We start from the raw sequence: 7,355 nt of genomic DNA, 5'->3' as shown, positions 1-7,355 counted from the left end.
TTCTTGTTGTCTCCGAAAGTCACAGTTCCTCCTGGATAGGTCTCTAGTGAAAGAAATTTTGATTTGTCTCCAGTCATATGCTTTGAACAACCACTATCGAGGTACCATAGGTTGTTCCCCCTCACTAGGACCTGCAAGAAAACTTAGGCGTTAGTTTCAGGAACCCCGGGATCCTTAGGTTCCTTTGATGTTGAGGCAATATCAGTTTTCTTTATCCATACTTGCTTAACATTTCTTTTATCATGTTCCAGTTTCTTTCTACAGTTAGAATGTAAATGTCCTGTCTTTCCACAGACAGTACACACTTTGCTACTTGGAAGGTCTACATATTTTTTCTGTTTCCCTTTCCTTTTGGACTAATACCCAAGTCCCTCAGTTCTCTTGACTTGTGCATCTTTAATCCATTTTGGAGTAGCATTTGGATCAATGCTTCTATTCTTTCTACCTTGTAGTTTTCTTTCTAGTTTATCTTTGTCAGTTTTTAAATTCTCAAGGTCTAGCTTGAGTTTTTCAAAATCAGCATTGAATTTCAGCATGGAATCATTAGAGGAACTACTAGAATTAATATCAGCATTAACAAGTTTGTACTGTGAAAGCTCGACATTTAACATGACGTTTTCCTTTTTAACATTTTCAAGCATTTCAGACATTAAGAGATATTTGTCATGTAGCTCTCCGAATCTGGTTTGGATATCATTCCTTGCTAATTCCAGCCAGGTACTATGATCTTTCCAGATTTGAAGAACCTTTTGACATTCATTCCTTTGCATGCACTCATCTCTTAGATTTATTTCCATTTCAACAATAAGATCAATCAAAGCATATTTAGGCAAGGATCTAAGTTTAGCATTATCAAAGTTACTTTCACTTACCTCCTTTTAAAGTTCCTTGAGGTATGCTCGCCTGTCATCCGACTTTACCATCAAGCAGAGGTTGGCAGTTTCCTCTTCAGGTTGATCTTCATCTTCCTCACTTTCAGAGTCTCCCCAAGCAGCAATCATAGCCTTCTTGACATCGATTTTTGAGAAAGGGGTCTTGTATTTCTCTTTTCCTTGTTCTTTGAATTTCCCTTTTCCTTTCTCATTCTCCCATTGAGGACAGTCTCTGATGAAGTGGTCAGTTGATCCACACTTGTGACATCCATAGTCTGGTTTGGAGTTAGAAGATTTCTTTTGAAAATTTCTGGAGTTCCTTCCGTTCCTGTTGAACATTCTCTTGAATCTCCTGACTAGCATAGCTGCTTCTTCTTCATCTACTTCAGATTCCTCCTCATCAGCTTTCAGAGCCAGCCCTTTGTTCTTGATTCCTTCACTGTTACTGGTTCCTAGATGAAGCTCATGTGTCATGAGGGAACCAGCAAGTTGTTCAATGTTGAACGTTGTGAAGTCCTTTGTTTCTTGGAGGGCTGTCACCTTAGCTCTCCAACGCTCGTCTTGAGGAAGACTTCTCAACACCTTTCTAACCTGCTCATCAGTAGGAATTTTTCTACCAAGAGAAACTAGTTCATTAATAATGTTAGTGAATCTAGTAAGCATTTCTTGGATAGATTATTTGGGTTGCATCTCAAAACGTTCATATTTAGACATGAGTAAATCGATTTTAGAACGTTTCACTTCATTAGTTCCTTCATGAGTTACTTGAAGGAGATCCCAAATTTCCTTTGCGTTCTTGCACCCCATAACACGATTGTGTTCATGTGGTCCAAGTCCACAGTGAATCAATTTCACAGCCAATGCATTAATTTCCATTTTATCAAAGTCTTCTTTCTCATATTCAGACATAGGTTTAGGGATTACCTCATTTTGAGCATTGGTTTTAGTTACCTCGAAGTCTCCTACTTTGATAACTCTCCAGACTTGGTAATTCTCTGCTTTGATGAAGATCTCCATTCTGTTCTTCCAATAGATATAGAATTTCCCATTGAACATAGGAGGTCGTTGCGTAGAGTACCCTTCTTCTAGCTTTTCATGAGTATTCATCTTGTGCCAAGATTCTCCTCTTCAGGGTGTCCTGATTTCGAGAGGATTAGGCTCTGATACCAATTGTTACTTTAGAAGAATACTACAAGAGGGGGGGTGAATTGTAGTTTAAGAGAATTGAGCTAACTTTTTGCGGAATTGAAAACTATTAAGCTATAGGAACTTAAAGTGAACACAGAGAGATTTTACGTGGAAAACCTCTTGGCCCTAACAAGAGGAAAAACCACGACCACTTGGGCTTTTAGGAAAGATTCTCCACTATAACAGGGCAAACAACCTATTACAAGCTATAGAATCAATCTTCAAGTTCCTCTACGAACTTGAAGTTCCCAGCAGCAAGTCCCACTACTTGCTACTCTTCTCTTCTCTATTCTCTTCTCTCTCTTTCTCTTCTAACTTCTCTAAGAGTTCACTCAAACTCCCAATTCCCAAATTACAACTCAATGACAAACTCTAGTGAAAGTAATTAAGAAAAATACTTAAATGGAATGCGACTCTTGACTCTTTTTGTAAACAAGAAAGATAGATAAAAGTATTTGAGCAAGGTGAAGTTATTCAGAAAATAACTTCGATATTTATAGGGAATTGTTGCTTGGAGAAAACGCCATAATCTCCACCACTTGCACCACCTCTGTTTCATATCAACTCCACTACTCAACACCACTTCCAAAACACTTAATCGTGTCCTAAAAACCAGGGCACATTTAATTCTTAAGGAAGCAGTATGTTCGTAAGTGGGGAAGACTAAATCAAACAATCAGTAGCGCAAGTTTAGGAAAATTAGTTTTGCAAAGATATTTTTCAGAAGATAACTCCTCAGCGTTTTAAAGATAAAATCAGAAAAGATTTTCTCAAACAACTTCTCCTATTTTTTAGCAAGTCAATAACTATCCTTTTTCAAATGCATTCCACTTAGCATTAATCCTAATTATTTTCACTTACATAAAATCTAAAATAGAAAAATACTTCAGACTTTATGCTTCTCTAAGAAGTCTCTTCTCCGAGTCTTCGATCCACGGTTGGGGAAGGGGAAGGGGGCGTTTTCGAAGGTGGGGGTTAGGGGAGGGGTGTTTTCCAGGTTAGGGGGTGGGTTTCGCGAGGGTGGGAGGAGGGACAGGGGTGGGTTTTCGAGGGTGGGAGAAGGTTTGTCGTCGGATTCCGGGGATGGGGAGGGGTTGTCGGGGTTGGGGGCGATAATCCGACGGGGGTGGGGTGTGGGTAGGGTGTTTTCCGGGATGGAGTAGGGGCTGCTGTTTTGATTTTTTTGGTTCATTTAGTTTTTTTTTTTTTTTTTTTTGAATTAATTTTTTTAGTATTTATTTTTTGAATTATTATTTTACCAATCCCGTGTTGACACGTGGATTGTAACCTAAAGTAATAGGTTTGGTGACCTGTTGGGATCTTTAAAAGAAAATATGTATCAAAGTTGGGATTTTTGAGGGATAATGCATAGTTGAGATTTTTCATCGTAAATCGCCCAAAGTTGGGATTTATAAACTCAAATTTTCCTAAAAGATTTTAGTAAGCTTGAAAACCGTCTTCGAACCAGAGCTTTCCCCTTTTTCTGGGTACACATAACAAAGTACCACGACCGAATAACAATTTAATTCGGTAAAAAGTAGAAGGAACAAGCGGCATACCTTCTCTTCTCGTAGCTACGTTCTATCTGTCTTCAATTATTCTATTTCTATAAAGATCAGATCAGGCGTGCTCAAGGCTTTTTTCTACCCAATCCTAAGTAGTGTACACTTCCTAAAAAGATAAAATTAAAAAATCCTAAGTATTCTCCACCTACGGACCTTCCTATAAGTAGTGTACACTCCAAATTTCACATAATTTATTTTGCAAGTCAAACTACTCTGTTACAAATTGCTTCAAACGAATACCCTAACCAACCGTTCTTTCTTTCCCTTATCCGACGTTAAATCCCTCAAATCTCCATCCTGTCTAAACAAATAAAACTATGGAAGGTAAAAAAGAATTGCCGGCAATAGGAATCGATCTCGGGACAACATACTCTTGTGTTGGAGTATGGCAGCACGGCCGTGTTGAAATCATTATCAATGATCAAGGAAACAGAACGACACCATCTTGTACTGCTTTCAATCAAACCCAGCGTCTTGTTGGCGAGGCTGCTAAAAATCAGGCTACTATTAATCCTATTAATACTATTTTTGGTTCGTTTTCTACCTCTTAACCTCTATCCTTCAATCTTCATGTATATCATGTTACAATATAATTTTGCTTCCTTTATTATACTTCGTATAACAACGTTTGGTCACAGATGATATTCCTAAATCCTAACGTGTGTCCATATAATAGCATCCATGTTAGCTAAAACTGACCGTAAACCCAGATGAAATTATTTTTATCAAATAAATATTTAATGTACACTAGAATTATTAATTAATCCGTAATTATGTTTTACTAGATTGACTTTCTAATGTGTGTCCAATATATGTCGATAGCATCCGGTTTAGAAAGTAATTATTCCTACTTGATTTTAGTTGAAGGGAAATAATCTTTAAACTTCAAATAATTATGGTCGATTAATTGAAACTTATTATTGTTGTTCATTTTTAATACCTTTGTTAATTTTTAGTTGCAATAAAAAATACATTGTGTTACGTCTTATAAATAATACCCTTTGTTACAACTAAAAGTTAACGGATGTAGTACTTATTATAAACAAGCACTTCCACTCGGGGATGTCCAATTCTCATATTGTGAAACAAAATTTGTTTCTCACATGATATTCTCCACGAGAAACAAATTTCGTTTCTCAATATGAGAAGATAGCATTCTAAAAATCTGATATTGTATTCAAAAGTGGTATCACTTGAATAAGTGTTATTGAGATAAGTAGGGAATTAAAGTTGAAGTATTTAAAAATTGTAAGAGGAAGACAACGGATTGATGATTATTGCAAAGTGTTATTAGAATGTAATTATTTTATATACTACCTCCGTTAATTGTTATCTGCAACTTTGGGGTATTATTTGAGAGATATAAAATATTCCAAAGTTGCAGATAACAATTAACGGAGGTAGTATAAAAAAAATGAAACAATCGTCGTAAAGAGACAATGGGTTAGATATACTCTTTAACTCTTATATGTCTCCTAAAGCACATTTAACTACTTATGTAGTTATGTTTTTTATTTTTTTAAAAGAGTTTATACTTCTCCGTTTCATAAAATTGCAACAAGAGCTCTCACATTTAGTCAAAGTTTTGCAATTTATTTTGAAACAAATTGATGCAATAGCTGTATTATATTTGTCAATTTCTTATAATTGCTTTCTTAACCACTGGAATAAACTACAGATGCAAAGAGGCTTATTGGCAGAAGATTCACTGATGAAATAGTGCAGAATGACATGAAACTCTGGCCTTTTAAGGTTATTTCTGCGTCTGAAGACGACAAACCTGTTATTGTAGTCACCTATAAAGGCGAAGAAAAGGAATTTGCTGCAGAGGAAATATCTTCAATGGTCCTAATGAAGATGAAACAGACTGCAGAGACCTACCTTGGCTCAGAAGTGAAAAATGCTGTTATCACTGTCCCGGCTTATTTCAATGATTCCCAGCGTCAGGCAACAAAAGCTGCCAGTACCATTGCTGGACTCAATGTCATGCACATTATCAATGAACCAACTGCTGCTGCCATTGCCTATGGTCTAAACGATATGAGCAATGATAGGAAAGACACGGCTAAGAACGTGTTAGTTTTTGATCTTGGTGGTGGGACATTTGATGTATCTTTGGTCAGAATTAGTTAACAGGCTTATGAAGTGAAAGCTGTTAACGGAGACACTCATTTAGGTGGTCAGGATTTTGATAGTAGAATGGTTGACTACTTTGTGTCTGAATTTAAGAGGAAACATAACAAGGACATCAGTCAGGAGCGCAGGGCTATTGGGAGGTTGAGATATGCTTGTGAGAGGGCTAAAAGGATGCTTTCATCAGCTACCGAGACTAGTGTTGATGTAGATTGTCTCTACGAGGGTATTGATTTTTATTCAACCATCTCCCGTGCCAAGTTTGAAAAGTTGAACCTGGATTTGTTTAAAAATTGTATAAATCCTGTTAAGAGATGTTTGGAAGACGCCAATATGAAAAAGGGTGATGTTGATGATGTTGTTCTTGTTGGTGGGTCAACTAGAATTCCAAAAGTTCAAGAATTGTTGAAAGATTTTTTCAAAGGGAAGGAACTTTGCCAAAGCATTAACCCGGATGAGGCCGTTGCATATGGTGCTGCAATTCAAGCTGCAATCTTGAGCGGTGTACGTAACAATAAAGACTTCACACTTGTAGATGTTACTCCTTTGTCCCTTGGGGTTAGGCTTTATTATGGTGAAATGAATATTGTGATCCCGAGAAATTCTACCATTCCAGTGAAAATGTCAACTATTCTTTGCACTGCTTATGATGGTGAGACAACCGTTCCATTTAGTGTATACGAGGGTGAGAGACCTATCGCTGAAGACAACAACTTCTTAGGTACATTTACTCTGTACGATATCCCTCCAGCACCGCAAGGTCAAGAAACATTTGATGTTTGCTTTGAAATCGACAATGATGGTATCCTTACTGTGTCAGCGCAGCATATAGGCACTGACAACAAAAAACAAATCAGTATTGCAAATCACAGTGGTAGGTTATCCAAAGAAGAGATTGATCGGATGGTAGAGGAAGCCAACAATTACAAGGCAGAGGACGAGCAGCACAAAAAAGCTGTCAACGCAAAGCTTGCATTACAGAATTATGCTGAAAGTATGTTGGACATGGTGGAAGTTCGCTGGAACAAGTTTCGAGAGTTTCTGAATAAGAAGAAAAGTTGAATGAACTCAAGACAATTCTCGACCTTATAATTGGAGACATGCCTTGACAAAGGTGCTGCTATCAGCTAGAGATATTTCATGTCATTACTCGTTAGCTACAGGTTTCTAAATTATACACTTAACATGCATGTATAATCTTAGCTTCTGTCTATGGTCGTGTAACGGTGTAACAAATTAATTTCAGATTACAAATTATTTTTCTGAAAATATGTTTTTGGTCTTTTTAGATTGAATTGACATTTAACAAGACTTAATTACTTTATACCCCCTTGAAGCTTTTATGGATTTGGGCTACCTCCTGAGCTATTAAGTTGAATTGGACTAATAATATGGATCATTTATCAGTACTGCATTTGATTTTATTACTTTACTAGCATAGTGCCCGTGCGATGCACGGTTTATAAATCAAATTATTAAACTCGTAGGAAAAAAAGAAAAAAAAAAAAAAAAAAAAAAAAACAAAGGTAATTCATTTACTATTAAAGGACTTGGCTACTAATGGTCAATAAAAAAAATAAAAAATTAAAGGAACGTT

At 36.7% G+C, this 7,355-nt stretch overlaps 1 pseudogene; it reads left to right on the top strand.

Annotated features, from left to right (window-relative positions):
• Nucleotides 1-3,942: 3,942 nt before the first annotated feature.
• On the top strand, nucleotides 3,943-7,069 carry LOC145638003 (heat shock cognate 70 kDa protein-like; annotated as a pseudogene).
• The last annotated feature ends 286 nt before the right edge of the window (nucleotides 7,070-7,355 follow it).

Source organism: Chenopodium album, chromosome 7, assembly GCF_948465745.1.
Source record: "Chenopodium album chromosome 7, dcCheAlbu1.1, whole genome shotgun sequence".
NCBI classification, from domain to species: Eukaryota; Viridiplantae; Streptophyta; class Magnoliopsida; order Caryophyllales; family Amaranthaceae; genus Chenopodium; species Chenopodium album.
Note: the sequence above shows the minus strand (reverse complement) of the source record. Positions and strands in the feature narration are given on the sequence as shown.